The sequence below is a fragment of the Tachyglossus aculeatus genome, chromosome 4 (assembly GCF_015852505.1).
Source record: "Tachyglossus aculeatus isolate mTacAcu1 chromosome 4, mTacAcu1.pri, whole genome shotgun sequence".
In the NCBI taxonomy this organism is placed as follows: domain Eukaryota; kingdom Metazoa; phylum Chordata; class Mammalia; order Monotremata; family Tachyglossidae; genus Tachyglossus; species Tachyglossus aculeatus.
Window position 1 is genome coordinate 125,721,524 of NC_052069.1, and position 18,690 is coordinate 125,740,213.

Here is an 18,690-nt window from a genome sequence, read left to right on the forward strand (position 1 = left end):
CATTCCAGGGCATCCTTTTCTGTCTGGCTTAATCAATCAAGCAATCAATGCTTGATACTCTGTGCAGAGCACTATACTAAATGCTTGGGTGAATACAATACAAACAGTTAGTAGACCTATTTACTGTCTCCTATTCCTCTTCTCCCCTGGGTTTTCAGGGTGGTGGCACCCTGACAGCCCTGCAGGTGCCCGTTTGGTCCCATCAGAGCAGACAGAGCCCAGAGCCCTATCGGCTGCCCTAGCCAGACCAGGGAAATCACTCACATCACCAGAAAGGGAAGAGCGCAGATAAAAGGACCTAAGGGAGCTCCCAGACCATTGATTAAGGGGGTGAACCCATGACACAACACAGCTTGGCAAGCAGCAAGAGAGAGAATTCACCTCTGCCTGACTCTCAAGCAGCCAGGAAATCCAGGGATTCCAGGACCACTGTGGAAATGTGGCAGCCATTTTGATGGTTCACACTACCAGAAGGAGGTCAAGATGGACCCTAAGGAAAAACTGCCTGGGCCATCAGGAGACTGGAGATCCAGGCTTGGATGCTTTTGAGAAGACAGGAAACATCGCACTTCTTTACCCTGTTCTCCCAAGTAGCGGGGTCAGTGTAATGCCCCAAGTAAGCACTCAATAAATGCTGCTACCACTCCTACTAGGTGCTGGATGTGTCCCAGCAGTAGGTAAAGACTCCACAGCATCTCCATGGTTCTGTTGAAAGCCCCCCGTGTCCTGCCAGTGCACCACGTTTGCCAAACGGTGTCCCTTCGGTTCCTCAACCTCACCTGCTCCTTGTCCTGGTTAAGCCTCATGTGACTCAAACTATAGCACCACTCTAGGAACACTCAGCAGTTATGCCTGGCTCTCAGCAGCTTCTGAGTCACTGCTGCTTTGTTTGACCCCCTGCACAGGTTTCACTTGGGTTAGACTATTGAAAACCCCTTTGATACTCTGTGGAACACAACATCCCCAGGGAACCACTCTCCCGCCTCTGTTTTCAACTCTTCCACCACTGGCCCCTTGCTCACCCCTTTTCCCCTGTCTGGAACTCCCACCCACTTCAAATCCACCAAGTGCAGCTTTCCCTGACTTCAAAGTGCTCTTGAAAACCCCACTCCAGAAGGTACGCTCCAATTAAGCTCCACCTTCCCAGGCTGTGTCTATCCAACAGTCGTCTTTGCTATTTATGGTCTAGTGGAAAGGACACGGTTCTGGGAGTCAGGGGCCTGGGTTCTAATCCCAGCTCTGCCACCCGCCTGCTGTGTGACCTTGGGGAAGTCACTTCTCAGTGCCTCAATTACCTCATCTGTAAACTGGGGACAGTGAGGCCCCTGTGGGACATGGATTGTGTTCAACTTGATTAGCTCGTAACTACCTCTGCTCTCAGGACAGTGCCTGGCACATAGTAAGCACTTAACAAATGCCATTTTTCTTTAAAAAGGGCTTTGAAGATGGGGAGAATAATGGTTTGTCAACTATGAATGAGGAGGGAGTTCCAGGGCAGAGGGAGGGGGCAAGAAAGAGGTCGGTAGAGGGAGGGAGAGAACTGATTGAATGCCTTAAAGCCAACTGTTAGGAGTTTCTACTTAAGGTGAAGAGGAATGGGTAATCGTTGGTTTTTGAGGAGTGGGGAGCAGCAAAGTATGGACCGGAGAGGGTAGCTGTTCCTCTTAGACTCTGAGACAGGGATTGTGTCAGACTTAATTAACTTGTATCCACCCCACTGCTTAAAACAGTGCTTGACACATAGTAAGTGCTTAACAAATACCATTAAAAAATAAAATAAAATAAAAAGACCACAGCATTCCGACCTTCCGCTCTCACCCTCTCAGGACCTGGTCCTTTGGCCCTATTCCACCCACAACTCAGCTCTACTCTCCCCACCTCTCACACTCTCAGATCTACCCTTGGTGACTGTGGCTAACTTCCAAGGAGCAGCTTTTTCCTCAGTTCCCAGGTGCTCTAGGGAGGGGGGTGTCCTCACAGCAAAATCAGGCAGGGTGACTGAGGCAGCTGTCCTCGGGGGCATCCCAGTCGCGAAGGCAGGGCTCTAGACCCAATGGTGCCAAGGATGTGGCATATGGCGCATGTTCACGGTGCCCTCCCCTCGCCACCCCCTCCAACTGCCTGGACCTCCTGAACTTTCTGTTTTCATTTCACATCAGAGCAGGCAGCCCAGCTGCCTGAGTGGACGCCAGAGTCCCTGCCCCATAGTGCACCCATCCGCCAGCATGGACCAAGCCCAGACCCCCACCTGCCGGTCCCAGGTAGGATCATGGGAAGGTTCTGGAAAAGGCAATCGAGAATCAGGGCCAGCAGAGAGCCCAGTGAGTCTGGACAACACAACATCTTTGACTGGGTCTGCACATTTTCAATTCCTAACATGTGAGATTCTGTCTGCCCTTGGCAACTCTTCAGCTCTCAGCTCCACCGGGGAGATGTTCCTGATTCTCTGCTGCCAGTTTCCTGCCCAGGATGCCTTTAGGCTGCTAGAGGAAAGAGCACAGGCTTGGGAGTCAGATGATCTGGGTTCTAATCCCAACTCCCCAACTTGCCTGTTGTGCGACCTTGGGCAAGTCACTTAACTTTCTGGTGTAGACTGCAAACTCCTTGTAGGCAGGGATCATGTCTATCAACTCTATTGTACTGTACTTTCCCAAGTGCCTAAGTGGCTAATACAGTGTTCTGCACACAGTAAGTGCTCAATAAATACCAATGATTAAAACAGGGCTTAAATACCTGTACTCCCCCATAGACTGTCAGTCCAGTTTGGGACAAGAATTGTGTCCAACCTGATTATGTTGTATCTACTTCAGCACTGAATAAAGTGCTTAGCACATAATAAGTGCTTAACAAATAATACAATTATTATTGCTGTGATTACTATATCCCAGATTAGATGGGAGGCCCACGTTATACCCCATTCCCCAAGATTCCTTGTTCTACCTGAACAAATGTGATTTCCTTTATTTTTCAGCTCGTTATGGGCAGGGAACATGTCTGCTAATTCATTCATTCAATCATATTTATTGAGCGCTTACTGTACTAAGAGCTTGGGAAGTACAAATCGGCAACATATAGAGACAGTCCCTACCCAACTATGGGCTCACAGTCTAGAATTCTGTTGTAATGTACTCTCCAAGCGTTATACAGTGTTCTGCACTTAGTAAGTGCTCAAAAAATACCACTGATAGATTAACTTTACCCCTCTGATCCCCTTTAACTACACCACTGTGCCGTCTTCTTTGTACCACCCTGGCTCCAGCTCCACAGCAGATTCCTATCAGAGTGAAGGAAGAGTCTGAATGGGTTGGGAATCTGGGGCTTATTTGTTCACCAAACCACTCAGCAGAGGCACCAGTGGGCACTTATTGAAACTGCAGAGTGACAGGAAACAAACAAGTAAAGTTTCTTAGGAAAGTTGTGTGGCTCAGTGGCAAGAGCACAGGCTTGGGAGTCAGAAGTCATGGGTTCTAATCCTGACTCTGCCGCTTGTCGGCTGCATGATTTTGGGCAAGTCACAACTTCTCTGTGCCTCAGTTACCTCATCTGTAAAATGGGGATTAAGATTGTGAGCCCCACATGGGACAACCTGATCACCTTGTATTCCCCCAGCACTGAGAACAGTGCTTTGCACATAGTAAGCACTTAACAAATACCATTATTATTATTATTATTCCCATGGCCAGGGGCAAGCACATGGAAACCCTTCTCCCCAGGAAGCCATGCAGATGGAAAATCCAGCACTTCCCTGGGGGCTGGAGGGTGGGGGAGGATTGGGTCAATCCATCGATGAGTGGTTTCTGCTGGGGGCACTTTGGATGGGGAGTGGGGGGAAACCAGTCAGGGATGGGGAAGGTAGTGTTGAAGATGGAGAGTTCCATCAGGACATTCAGTCAATCAATATCTAATCAGTCAATTGATAGTATTTACTGAGCACTTACTGTGTGCAGAGCACTGTACTAAGTACTTGGGAGAGTACAATATAACAGAATTAGCAGACTCATTCCCAGCAGACAATGACCTTACAGTCTAGAGGATGAACTTACTGTCTTATAGTCTACAGTCTATTTACTGAGCACTTTCTGTGTGCAAAGCACTATACTAAGCTCTTGGGAGAGTGCGATACAATACACAGATCAAGTATATCTCTGCCTTCAAGGAGTTTACAATCTACAAGGGAAAACAGACACAGATAATTTACAGGCAGGATGAAGGAGAAACTGGGTATATATACATGAGCATATGCCTAAGTAGGTTCTTTGTGGGCAGAGATTTACTCGATCTATGAACTATTAATAACAATAATGGTATTTGTTAAGCAGTTACTGTGTGCCAAGCACTGTTCTAAGAACTGGGGTAGATACAAGGTAATCAGGTTGTCCCAAGTGGGGCTCACAGACTTACTCCCCATTTTCCAGATGAGGTAACTGAGGCACAGAGAAGTTAAGTGCCTTGCCCAAAGTCAGACAGCAAACAAGTGGCAGAGCTGGAATTTGAATCCAGGTCCTCTGACTCCCAAGCTCATTCATTCATTCATTCAATCATATTTCATGCTCTTTCTACTAAGCCACGCTGCTTCTAATGTATCAGATTCTCCCACGTAACCTATGTCAGATGGACAGCAGACACGCTTCTGGCTCTGGGCCTCCTACCAGGCCCACTGGGACTCCAAGCAAGATGACCTAACCCCATCCAGCCCTGCTCCAGCCTGCTCACTAACAATTGGCCCTGGACCAAGAGCCAGAATCCTCTGGGGATTTAGACTGTGACCACCAAGAAGGGAGTTGGAAGAGAGGAAATGGAGGCAGCAAGTGTGTACAACAGATGGGCAGAAGGGAAGGAATCATCAGAGCATCAGCAGCTGATGAGGGTGGTTGGGGGCCTCGTGGGGACAGAACTATGTCCAACATGATTGACTTGTATCTACCCGTGCTGAGAACGGTGCCTAAAGAGAGAAGCTGCATGGCTTAGGGGATAAAAGTACAAGCCTGGGAGTCAGAAAGACCTGTATTCTAATCCTGGCTCTGCCACTTGTCTTCTGTGTGACTTTGGGCAAGTCATTTCACTTTTCTGGGCCTCAGTTACCTAATCTGTAAAATGGGGATAAGAGTGTGAGCCCTGGGTGGGACAGGGACTGTGACTAACTTGCATCTACCCCAGTGCTTCAAAAAGTGCTTGGCATATAGTATGTGCTTAACAAAACCATTATTACTATTATTATTATTATTATTAATAACTTGAGTTCTGGGCCCTACTGTCACCCTAACCTCACCCCAACCTCACTTGGCTGCTGTTTCCCCTGCTGTATGGGCAGAAAATGGCAGAAACCAGATGTAGAGCAGCCCTTGAAAATACAAATAATTATTGTATTTGTTAAGCACCTATTATATACTAACCACTGTACTAAGTGCTGGGGAAGATACTAGATAACCAACCAACTCCGTTATTTTGTACTCTCCCACGTGCTTAGTACAGTGCTGTGCACACAGTAAGTGCTCAATAAATGATTGATTGATTGACTAAAGTCCTCCATGGAGCTCACAGTCTAAATAGAAGGGAGAACAGATACCGAATCCCCATTTTGTAGATGAGGGAACTGAGGCCCAGAGAAGTGAAGTCACTTGCCCAAGGTCACACACAGCTGGCAAGTGGCAGAGTCGGGATTAGAGCCCAGGTCCTCTGACTCCCAGGCCCAAACTCTTTCCACTAGGCCAGTTGCTTCCTCAAAGCCCCGTGAGGCTTTGGACTCCCTAACCAGGCTTGGACTACTCGGGGAAAGCCGGGGCGGGGCAGGAGGCCTGTGGAGAATAGGCAGAGCTTTGCATCTTTTTCCAGAAAGGGAGCCGAGGGACCAGCAGTGCTTTGCTCCTACTCGTAATCCCACCCCTCTGAAATATCAGCTTGCCTAGGGGCCTAGCTCCCAAGGAACATGTCTAACAGACTTGGGGAACGCAGTCCAACCTTCCGCCCATCAGATGGGCGATGCACCCTGTGTAGGTAGCAGAGGGGCTCAGAAAGCCCAAGGCTGGAAGTCACATGACCAGTTGGGCCCCATCCCCCTTTCCCAGACTGAGCCCCCTTCTGCAGACTGAGCCCCCCTTTTCCTCTCCTCCTCCCCATCCCCCGGCCCTACCTCCTTCCCCGCCCCCCACAGCACCTGTATATATGTTTGTACAGATTTATTACTCTATTTTACTTGTACATATTTACTATTCTATTTATTTTGTTAACGATGTGCATTTAGCTTTAATTCTATTTATTCTGACGACTTGACACCTGTCCATATGTTTTGTTTTGTTGTCTGTCTCCCCCTTCTAGACTGTGAGCCCATTGTTGGGTAGAGACCGTCTCTATATGTCACCAACTTGTACTTCCCAAGCGCTTAGTACAGTGCTCTGCACACAGTAAGTGCTCAATAAATACGATTGAATGAATGAATGAATCCTCCTTTAAGACTCACCTCCTCCTAGAAGTCTTCCCAGATTAAGCTCACCTAGCTCCCAATGCTTCAGCCATTCCCAAAACTTCTTAGTACGATTATGTATCTCAGTAATAAGATGTTGGTGTGGGTTTGTATTGTTGTGTCAAATTATATATTATAAATTATTTATTCATATTAATGCCTGTCTCCCCCTCTAGATTGTAAGCTAATTATGGGCAGGGAACCTGTCTGCTAATTCTGTTGTACTGTACTCTCCTGAGTGCTTAGTATAGTACTCTGTACAAAGTAAGTGCTCAATAAATACAATTGATTATGTTCTTCTATCTTTTATATTTCATGGTCCTGCCACTTATGTTTTACTTCTGTGGGCTTACTTGTGCAACTGTGTTGATTCCGTTGGTTCCATTAGGAAGTTAGGGAGGGTGTCTATCTTTCCTCTAGCTGTCCTCAGCACTTAGAAGAGCATGCTGGGAGGGGTATCCAGGATGGGGAGTTCTGGGCCCAGAGGGCACTCCAAGCAGAAGTCACACATCACTGGGATAAACCCACAAGGAGTTTCAACTCCCGAAAAGATCCATACCCTATCACCTGCTTGGAATTTAAAGAAAAAAACCTAATTCCAGTTCTCTTGAGCCTCCTTATCATCCCCCAACCCCTTTAGTGTTTGGATGCTTCGATCCTCCAGGCAAATTGCTGGAATTTCCCTCCATGCCCCTGCTGGCTGCCCCATAAATAACCTGGGGGCAGCCATGCTTTCAAACAGTGGTTACCCAGGAGCCTGGCAGGAATGAGCCAGTGACCCCTTGTAATGGAAGTTCTGCCTGGAAGGCTCATCTGATTGATGGCCAACTGGCTGGAGGAATGGCGGGGGGTGGGGGGTGGCCAGGGCCCCCCAGAAGCCCAGGCTGGGCAGCAGCACCATGGCTTCAGGGAGGGAGAGACAACCCTGGAACGTGAAGAAATTGGAGCTGAAATAAAGACTTCGGTAGGGGTCAAGGCCAAGGGGCCTCTCGCCCGAGCCAAGGAGGCCGACAGGCGGCTTCACAGGAAGTGTCTTCGCATCCGGCACACAGTATTTCCCAGGCTCCACGCCTGCCAGTGTCAACGAGAAAAAGCCCTTTCCAAATGTGGAGCCTTCTGATGAAACAGCAGGAAAAAATAGCCTTATTATCTGGGGAGCGAGAGCCAAGCCTGGCTCTTTGTGGAAGGAGGAGGGTGGTGGTGGGTGGGGACTGCTCTTCAATGCAGATAAGCCATTTAGGTATCACACCAGAGGCTTCTGTGCACTCTGACCTGCACCCCCCCACTCCTTCTCCTCCTCCTCCTCCTCCTCGCTCTGCTCCATCCCAGTGGCTATTTTTAGAGTTGCCTTCACAGCAGGCCTCTTCCCCAGCCTAAGGTTTGCAAGTTTCAGGTGATTTGCTTTGGCCTCAGCACTCGTTCAGCTCCAACACAGCAGCCAGGAATTTAGAACCAAGCCAGCACACTTGGAAACTTTGCTGAGCAGTTATGAGCTAAACCATTCTCTGCTATTGCTATTTTGCCTGCAAGTCACTGGCATTTCCAAGGGCAGTACCCAGGGGCAAAGGCTCAGCCCCTCCCTGTCTGGATACAAGGCCCCTCCTCTTCCCACCCACCAGTCCCGCCCCTCGCCCCCACCCGCCCCTCCAGCAGTCAACATCAAGCTCATGAAATACTCCCAAACTGGAAAACAATAGTCGTCCCCACCCTCCAGATCCCTGCTCAGCTTCTTTAAGCTGATGGCAAAGGTTCCATATGCCTGTTGACAAGGGCCCTTCTCTCTCTCTTCCTGAATTTGCCCAGAGTCAGACTCAGTAGGGAATGTCCACAGGTACATCTCCATTCCTGGACACACAGAGACTAATCTCTGTTCCTGTGTGCACATGGACTTAGCTCCATTGGTGTATATACACAGACCTGTCTCCATCTCTGAATGCACAGGGACTCAGCCCCATTAGCGAAACACAGACTTGTCTCCATTCCTGCACACAGGCAGACTCAGTTCCCTTATTGTATGGAGAAGCAGTATGGCCTAGTGGCAAGAGCACAGGCTTGGGAGTCAGAAGACGTGGGTTCTACTCCCGGCTCCACCACTTGTCTGCTGTGTGACCTTGGGTGAGTCACTTAACTTCTCTTTGACTCAGTTACCTCATCTGTAAAATGGGGATTAAGGCTTTGAGCTCCACGGGACAACCTGATTACCTTGTTATCTACCCCAGTGCTTAGAACGGTGTTCGGCCCATAGTGAGTGCTTAACAAATTCCATAATTATTATTATTCTATACACAGACTTTTCTTCATCCTGTATGCATGAGGACTCAGCCCCGTTAGTACACAGATTTGCACTCATTTCTGTATCAATCAATTGTATTTATTGAGAGCTTACTGCATGCAGAGCACTGTACTAAGCACTTGGGAGAGTATATGCACATGGACTGAGGTTTATCAGCTCATCTCTGTTCCTGTACACACATGGATTTGTTCCTATTAGTGTATGTACACAGACTTGTCTCCATCTCTGAATACACATGGACTCAGCCCCATTAGTATAGATACATATATTTGTCTCCATTCCTGAATACACATGGACTCAGTTCAGTTTGTAATATAGGCTTACCTCTATTCCTGTACACACATGGACCACTCCCCATATTTGTTGCTGAATTTACTTTCTAAACGCTTAGTACAGTGCTCTGCACACAGAAAGTGCTTGATAAATTTGATTGAATGAATGAATTAGTAATGTACACAGACTCATCTCTATCCCTGGGCACACATGGACTAGTGTCCGTTCCTTTGTAAATTTGGCTTCATTATTCATTCATTCATTCATTCACATGGACTAGTGTCCGTTCATTTGCAAATTTGGCTTCATTCATTCATTCATTCAATTATATTTATTGAGCACTTACTGTGTGCAGAGCACTGTACTAAGCGCTTGGGAAGTACAAGTTGGCAACATATAGAGACGGTCCCTACCCAACAGCGGGCTCACAGTCTACAGGTGTGGTGGTGGTGGGGCAATCTATTGCTATTCATATAGCAATCTCCAGTGCCTCCCATAGTAGACCTCCCATAATAATAATAATAATGGCATTTATTAAGAGCTTACTATGTGCCAAGCACTGTGCTAAGCGTCGGGGAGGTACAAGGTTGTCCCATGGGGGGCTCACACTCTTCATCCCCATTTTACAGATGAGGTAACAGGCACAGAGAAGTTAAGTGACTTGCCCAAAGTCACACAGCTGGCAATTGGCCCTCCTAACCTCTCTAAATCCACCCCTGGCCCACGTCCTCCCCCTGGCCTGGAATGCCCTCCTTCCGCACATCCGCCAAGCTAGCTCTCTTCCTCCCTTCAAAGCCCTGAGAGCTCACCTCCTCCAGGAGGCCTTCCCAGCCTGAGCCCCCTCCTTCCTCCCCGCCTCCTCCCTCTCCCCATCCTCCCAGACTTACCTCCTTCCCCTCCCCACAGCACCTGTACACATTTATTATTCTATTCGTTTTACTTGTACATATTTATTATTCTATTAATTTTGTTAATGTTTTGTTTTGTTGTCTGTCTCCCCCTTCTAGACTGAGAGCCCGCTGTTGGGTAGGGACCGTCTCTATATGTTGCCATCTTGTACTTCCCAAGCACTTAGTACAGTGCTCTGCACACAGTAAGTGCTCAATAAATACGACTGAATGAATGAATACTACATGTATATCTATCTGCCCTAAGTAGTGTGAGTAACGGAATGGGTCTCTAAAAGTCAAACATGGCCACACATGATCCTGTTGTCCTTAGGATCCCTTTTGCCTCCTTCTTAGATAGCAAGTTCTCTGAAGACGGGAGCCGTAGCTACTCCCCAAGTTCAGGTGGAGCCTGGGGCAGTGGCCCACCAATGAGTTCTCAGTAAATGTCCGCTGTTGATGGGGAACTGATGCATTGAGAATGTTGGTGGCGGTAACACGGCTCAGCCAGGCTCTGCTCTGGATTCTGGAGAGGCCTGAAGAGCTCAGGTGGGCCAGGGGGCCGACTCTCCTACTGAGCTGGAGAGGAAGTGGCAGGAGGGGCTGGGGGCATCCCACTTCCCGGTTGCAGAGTGTCAGAGGCAAAGCATCTTGGCTATACTAAACAAGTCTGAGGGCCCAGACATCTAGTCACCTGGAAAAACAAGATGCTTGATGCCTGGCTTCCTCTTCCCCTCACTCCAAAGTCTGGGTAGGTGGGACAGGGGAAGGAAGAAAGCAACAGGAAGAAGGAAGTCTGAGAGAAGGAGAAGAAAAGGGGAAGGGGCAAAGCCCTAAAGGGAGCACAACTTAGAAGCTACTAACTGGGGCTCCCCACTGTGGTCCCGCAACCTCCCATTTGCCCAAGGAACAGCCAACAGTTCTGATGCAGAGCTTTCTCCAGAAAGCGTCTGGTGCTTTAGGTTGAAATCTGAAATTCAATTGATATTGACTCAGTCATTCAGTTTGAATACGCTCTGGATTCTGGCGGCAATTCCAGGCAATTGCAGAAACCTCAGTGAAAGGGACATGCAGAGTGGAGAATCTCTCATCATAATGAGCTCCTGGGCTGATCTTTAACCTGCTTCCCCACAATCTCGGCTGAATGCAGTGGGCACCCAAGAGCCAGTCATACTCCCTTTCTCTCTCCCACAGCCAGTTCTGACCTTTGCCAAGAAACCCTGATGCCCTACATCTGGAGGGTGGCAGGGCAGGCTGGAATTATGCATGCCCGCATTAAAAAAACAACACTTGTAAACCAGCGGGCTCATGACCCCAAAGCCCACAGAGCTGGCAGGGGTAAAACTAGTAGACCAGGAAATAACACACTTTATAAAGGGATGCAGATCTAAAAAAAAACAAAACAGGATAACTCTCTTTGGGACAGGAACCAATGATCCTTTGGTACTCAAATGGCCCCAATGTGATTGGCTCCTGACAATGAACTAGGGCACTTAGACCATCAGAAAAAAAGGCCCTGCAGGCTTGGCAGACTGACATCCAGGTGAGGTGGTGGAAGTTGCTCCCGAAGTTAGGATTTTCAAAGGCAATTCGCTGGTGATGGTTGTATCATTGCTCATTCTGAACAGCAGTGGTTCAAGACCCACCCGGAGAAGCCGGTTGCTGGAGACGAATCAGTTCACTGATGTTTCTTGTGGGAATGGAGGTGGTCCTAGTGGTTGGCCTGTCAGTCACTGATCCAAAGGGGCTTCTTGGGGAGCTCACGTCCATGCTCCTCACCCCATGCTCCATTTTGCTGGGGGACCAGGGTCTGCACTGCCAAACCCTGGGGACCCGGTTTAGTCAGGAGCTACCGAGACGCACTGTCTCTAAGGCTCAGCTGTGGGTGGGAATGAGGCTGCAGACCTGAGTCCTGAGCCAGCTGGAGGAGTGACACCCACAACTGGGCTAGAAACTGCCATTTCAGACTCCACTCGTCCCTGTGTGGCTCTTCAGGGTCTCCTCCCTCTCATTCCCACCCTATTTGTGCTGGTGTTTGGGAGTCCAGGGAAGTTGGTGATAGAACCCTGCCCAGTTCTATCCCCGGTTCTCCCCGGTTGGCTGGGAGGGGGCTTAAAGAGCGGAACTACTCACAGTTGCAGTGTCCCTGCCCTTCCAGCCCCCTCCCATGTGCTGAGTCTGGGCCTGGAGCCCTCTGCAGGACCCCAGCTGCCCCCAGCCTCACAGACAGAGTAGAGGTCACCAGCAAGGCAGCCAGCTCTCCGCCTTCCCAGAAATGTAATTCTCCTGAGCCTCGCTTTCCATTTAATGTCATTTCTGAATAGAATCAAATGAAATCAAAGTGCATCTAGCTGTCTCCGTGCAGATCCGGGCAGAGGGTCTGTGCAGGTTCAGTCATTAAAGCCCAAATTTGCACTGGTCAGATCAGCATTAGTCCAGGCAGCATTAGTCCTCCCTGCTGCCTGGAGGAGGCACATAATATTGCCCAGTGGCAGTCTCAGCTCAGCACCTGTGGAGGCTCTGATTCCCACAGCCTGGGGATGGCTCCAGAATCCAGGCCCAAGTTAGACAGAGACTCAAAGGGTCATTCTCTCCTACCAGCTCCATCTTCCCTCAGGGATTCGGCCTTGTTATCTGCAATGTATGCCTTCTCTCAGTCCCTCCCTGGCAGTGAGGGGATGGGAGAGTTAGGAAAGAAACCTGGAATGGTTGGAAGCAAAGGCAGGGTGGATGCTCAGGCTCGAAGTATGAGGAGGGGGAGAGGGTTAGTGGGGAAGTGGAGTTCGAGGGGAGTTAGAGGGGTGGTGAGAAAGGGGAAGGAGATAGAAGGAATGTGAGAGGGGGAGGAGGTTAGGAGAGAGATGGAGGGGAAGAAGAGGAGGAGGGAGGTAGAGGGGGCTAGAAGTGAGGAGGAAGAGAAAGAGAGGAGTGGAGAGGAGTTAGTAGGGAGGTGGGGATGAGGGCAGCACAGTGGCTTGCTACCTACCCCTGTTTCATGCCTGGCACAGACACTGTCCACTGACCCCTGATAATCAAGCCTCCAGGCCCAACAGCAATGACTGGTTCTCTAGCTGGGGGCTCCCTTCTACTTAATCAATTTTGTCTATTGAACACTTACTGGGTGCAGGGCAGAGTAACAAGATACAATCCCGGCCCTCAAAGGACCTTCAGTATAATAGGATTTCCTGCCCCATCTCACAGCCTTGCATTTACCCCAGTGCTTACAACTAATAGTAGGCAGTCAACCCCCACCCACAGTGAGTGCCCCACACTCTGAGACAGAGGTAGGCCAGCTCCCACCCTGCTGACTCCACTGCCCCAATACTCAGTGGCCAACCCTGGGGCTCAGAGAAGACTGAAAGGAAAGCCCTCCTCCAGGAGGCTTTCCCTGATGAACCTCTCAACTCATCTGCCTGTTTAGTACTTGGGTGGCATGGAACTGCTGACGTGATCACAGCCTACCCCCCTGTTACATTTATGAACTTACCTTTATACCCTATTAAATCTTTTTATCCATAATTTCTTTTGGTGTGTCTGCCCAGCTAGATTGTGAGCTACTGAAGGTCAAGGATCATGCCTACTAATTCTACTCTACTCTCCCAAGCACTAAGTACAGATAAGCACTTAATAAACACTATTAATTGACTAACTGACAGATCGGTAATTGGGGAGGTAGGAATGGCCAGAACTCCGAAACCCCTACTGTTGAGAGATCCATTCTAGCCAGGTGGAAGCCCAAATGAATGACCTTTTTATGGGTGGGGATCCAAACCCACCACGGTCCAGCAGGTGGACCTCCCCCATGAAAACAGAGTCGCTGGCACCCCCCCCCCCAAAAATTTCTGGAACTTTTCGGTTTGGGGCCTACTCACTAAGACCTTTGAGAGTCTCCAAAGCACATTCTCTAGGCCTGGGCCTACAGAGCTGGGGCTTTAGCCCTCCCCTTTCCCCACTAGCCCTCAACAGCCCGGGGAAAGAAGGGGAGGGCCTGAGGCTGAATGAGACCCCAGGGTTAATCTGGAAGTCATCCGGCAGCAGGGGCAGGGCTCCCAGACTTCAATCCCCGGGGCCACTTGAGGCACTGCGAGCAGTACAGGCAAATCAGACAAAGGGCCGACGAGGGATTTTATTGTATTGGAAAACACAAACCACTGCACTGCCAAGCTGACGTGGATCACGTAGACAAGCTCAAAGTCCCAGGGAGGCTGAGGCAGAATTGGAGATGCCCGTCTGCCAGGCGTATAACCCCCCTGACATCAGCTGTCACTTAACCTTGGGATTTCTCCAGCTCCATTTGGACCCAGACAAGACTTTTCCTTTAAAAATGGTCTTTAAGAACCTAGTCCACCGCAGAATGAAAGGGCAGCCCAGGAGTGCTTTCTGTCTTCATGATGAGTCTCTTCTGACCCCAGGATGAGTTCACACACTGAAAAAGGCGCCTGGGACGTCCAGCGACAACACTGTCATCAGGATGGAGAGGGGCAGGACAGGTATTGCTTCCACTACCACCCAGAGGGTGGGTTTCCCTCCAACGCAAAGGCGAATGGCTGGGGGTCCTGGGAGGCCACTCGCAGCGAGCAGGGACTGGCCACAGCCACTGCACCTCTCAGCCAATCAAATCATTCTCCAGGGCCTCTCATCCCTCCCTTTTCACATCCAACAAATGGAGTGGCTTCAGGAAACACAAGAGTAAAGGATTACTTCTGGTCTCTCTTCCTTGATGGGGTTATCTTCGGGGTCCCATGAGAAAAGGACTTCAGCATGAAGTCCTGGAAGAGACAGTTCAACTCTTCAAAGCTTCAACTCTGGAGCCCGCTGGCCCTGGTTCAATGTCCTCAAGTGATGTGCTACTTCAGTCTCCTGGCAGAGACAAAGTCTTGGTCCTGGCAAGGCGCATGGAAACTCAGTTCCCTCGGACACACCTGCTGACTGGGATGGACTGTGGACCACGGGAAAATCCTAGCTCTGTCAACATCGCAGCTCAGCAATGCCATTCAAGGACATGACCCCCTCTCTCCAGGCCTGCAGCCTTCCTTCATCATAGTCCTCACAAGCTCCCCGCCCCTACCAGGCCCTCGTGAGACATCAGCTCACTTCCCACAGCGGGGAGCCAGAGGAAGGTCTGCCCCGTGGCTCCCTGCTGCCTCGAGACTTCCCTCGCCAGTCTCCAGGGAGGGTGATGTGTGCCAAGAAACGCAGAGTGCAGGGGAATTCCTTGGTTGGAAGCACTCCTCCTTTAGTCCCCTTCAGATTCGTCTCCTTCAGGTCACGGCCCCGGACACCGTCGGGCCGAGTGATTGCAGGTGCCTGCCGTCGAGGTGAGGTTACTGGGTGGCAGGGGCCCCCAAGGAAGGGTTAAGTTGCCAGAAGCAGAGTCCTGCCCTTGGGTTTGCTCAGCCAAAGAGAGTCTGTGCCGCTGATGAAAGGCTTCTCTCCTGGGGTTCAGGGGTGGAGTTTGCTGGCGCTGTCTCCTGCTGGAGAGAGCTGTGGGGGTGGAGTTTCTGTGGAACCAGACAGAACTGGAATTAGCGCTCTCTCCACTGGTGCAAGTTCATTTCAACTCATTTGATTTCACCTGGGTTCCTGAGCTCAGTGATCTGCGGATCTTCACCCTCTCGCTTAGCCAGCAGCCAGGGCCACAGCTGGGCTTTCAGCGCTCCGCTGCCTCAACTCTAGCTCTACCGGGTTGTGAGTCCTCGGGCTGACGGTGGTGAGGGAGTCGGGGGGAAGGGCAGGGCAGATGGGGCCAAGGGCATCTGACAGAATCCTAATAGTGCCAGGGCCTGGCCAACTTGGAGAAAAATGGGAGAAATCCTGGTGTCTGCAAAAAGCCTCTCCGTTTTCATTTTCAGTCCAGAAAAGCAGCCTGAGTTAGTGCTGAGGCCCTGCTCCTGTGGAAAGCTTTGCCCACATCTAGGCCTGGCCCTCCCACTGGAGTAGAAGGGTGGGGGAGTAGTGTCGGGAAAGGGCAGTGGAGTGGGACACCACCAGTGACATGTGCAATCTTATACACGCTCAGAGCTGCTTTTGGCTTCATCACAATTCTAGGCTTGAACAAACCCGCTTTAATGTGGATCCACAGTATCTTGACCCATAAGCAGCAGAATAGCATTGTGTGAGTTATTCCACAGAGCATTGAGCACAGAGGTAGGTACATAAGAGAGAGTAATAAATGGTGTCTGCTGAGGAATTAGAGGAAAAGGAAGTGGGCAAGGACAGGGGAGAGGAGGAGAAGACAGTTTCCTTACTGAAACATTCCTACTACTGGGAAAGTTTTGTTAGTTTCTGACTAAAATTTATTTTCTCCCTCTCAAAATCATCTCCCGCATTTGGATCCTTCTCTATCAACTCAAATGATTCCTTCTTTCCTCTAGTTACTCCCCTCTCCCACTGTTCTCTCGTTTGATTTCAGCTTCTCACCTTCCTGCTCCCCACCATTACCACTGAGCCCCACTTTTCCAAGGGGGGACCCCACCTCACCAGCCACTGTCCGCCTTTTGTTTCTGGTTCCAGCACAGGACAGTTGGGCAGTCCCAGTCAGAGCCTCCAGCCCTCATGATTTGCCTAAGATATAATATACCCCGCCCAGAGCCCAAGGCCCACTTGGACCCTTGTGGGAGTGGAGGATGCCACGGAGTGGGGGAAGGAGGAGAATGGGGAGAAAGGAGAATATAAAGAGGGAAAGGACCAAGGTCTGACTGTAGACACTAGACTGTCAGTTCGTTGTGGACAGGGAATATGTCTACATGTTCTGTTATACTGTACTCGCCTAAGTGTTTAGTACAGTGCTCTGCACACAGTAAGCACTCAATAAATATGATTGATTAAATGTGATTGATTGGGACTGTGGGGTTCTGGAAAGCTTATGATGACAGAGAAATTTTGACAGTGGTCCTGGTTGTGGGGGAAATGGACCGATGAGGAGGCCCAAGCTACCAGGGCTGGGGAATTGACCAGGGCAGGCCTAATTCTCAAAGGGCTTTGGATGAGCTTCAGGTTTGCAGCTAGCGAATCCCCTCCAAGAGCTTCAGGACAACGGGGGCTCTGGCTCTTTTCAGTGTGGGACCCCTCCCCTTTCAGTCTTCTGGCCTGCTTTCGCCACTTCCAAGGTACCATCTCCCCATCCAACCTGATCCCTCAACCACAATCTCAGGACCCAGCTTCAGAAGCATCCCTGATTCCACCCTAGGCCCTCCCAGTTCTGTTCCAATTGCATTCTGCATACAACACCTCTCTCCTCCTTCCATCTCCCATTCACCCTGCCTGCCTCCAGGGACACTTCCTCAGGGACCAGCAGCCCTTCTCTGTTCCCTGTACTGTTGTGAAGAGAGACTCAAAGCCCTCCACAGCAACGACGGTGACCAAAACTCTTTTCCCCCTTTCAGCTCAGGTGCTGCAAGCAGATACATGAGACAGCTTGCCCAGCGGCCCAGTCAGTTCAGGGTCCAGCGCCTGAGGGGTCATCAGCAGACCGTGCCAGTCTGCCCTTACCCACAGCTGAGCAGAAAGAGGGTCTCCTGCCCTGTCAGCTGGGAAACTACCACAGCCAGTGACCACAGCCTCTTCATTCCAGCCCTTCTGCTGGCCACCAGCCACATCTGGCAAACCACTAGTCATGGAACACATCTTTTGCCATGGGTTCTCGGTCCTGAAACTTCAGGACCGAGGCTCGTCCATCACTTCTGAGGGGATATGGGTTGTTGTGCTGCAGATTCAGGGATGCCAATACTAATTGTGAAATGCACCTGAGTGTGAGCATGACCAAAATGGCCCACGAGGAGCCCTTGCTCCTGCCCACATAACGTGCTCAGAATAGTTCCTCCTTGTACTCTTATGTTCGCAGTTATGTTCGCGGGCTCAGACTTCTCAGGACACTCCATCCACCACAACATGAAGCCCCTGGGTTACGAGTTACAAGCCCCAGCTTCCCTCCCATGTCCCACGTTGGGTGGACGCAATGGAGCTTGCGGGGAAGAGTCAATTGGCTATCGGGAGAGGTCTCAGCCGGGCCAAGCCACCGCACAAACTTCTGCTCACGGCCCCAGATGAAACTGTGCCAATCCCGGAAAGGACAGAGGAAACCCTTCCTCCCAGCTTGTACAAGAATAAATCAGACAGAACATTTCCCCAGACTAAAGCCAAAGGCCCGAGTCTCTGGCCCCGCCCACCTTATTGGATGAGGCGGGCCACAGTGGCTTAGCCATCCCGGGCAAACCGCCCATGGGGTCTGCCGCCCACCAGGCCCTCCCTTTGCAGGGGGCCAGAGCCCCTAGCCTGGGTAAGCATTCAGCAACAGCTCAACCAGAAATGCAGCCCTGAGCCCAGCCACAAGACAGCCCACCCACCCAGGCAGCCGCGCTCGCTGTAGGAAGTGCTCTCCGTCAGCCCGAGGCAGCAACAGAGGACACAGCCTTTTGCACGGACACTGCCCAGCAGATCAGTGTACTTCCAAAACCACCTGTGAAGCACAGTGCAGAGGTGGGGAAAAATAATAATAATAATAATAGTATTTGTTAAGCACTTACTAAGTGCAAAGCACTGTTCTAAGTGCTGGGGGGGAATACTATGTGATCATATTGTCCCATGTGGGGCTCACAGCCTTAATCTCCATTTTACAGATGAGGGAACTGAGACATATAGAGAAGTTAAGTGACTTGCCCAAAGTCACACAGCTGACAAGTGGTGGAGCCAGGATTAGAACCCACGACCTCTGAATCCCAAGCCCGGGCTCTTTCCACTGAGCCATGCTGAGACTACGCCCCTGCCCCTGCCACCAC

At 50.4% G+C, this 18,690-nt stretch overlaps 1 protein-coding gene across 2 annotated transcripts in view; it reads right to left on the reverse strand.

The window, feature by feature from the left end:
- The window catches only part of RGS3 (regulator of G protein signaling 3), a 159,916-nt gene that overhangs the window by 51,572 nt on the left and 89,654 nt on the right, over positions 1–18,690 (reverse strand). The gene's annotated exons all lie outside the window — the stretch shown is intronic.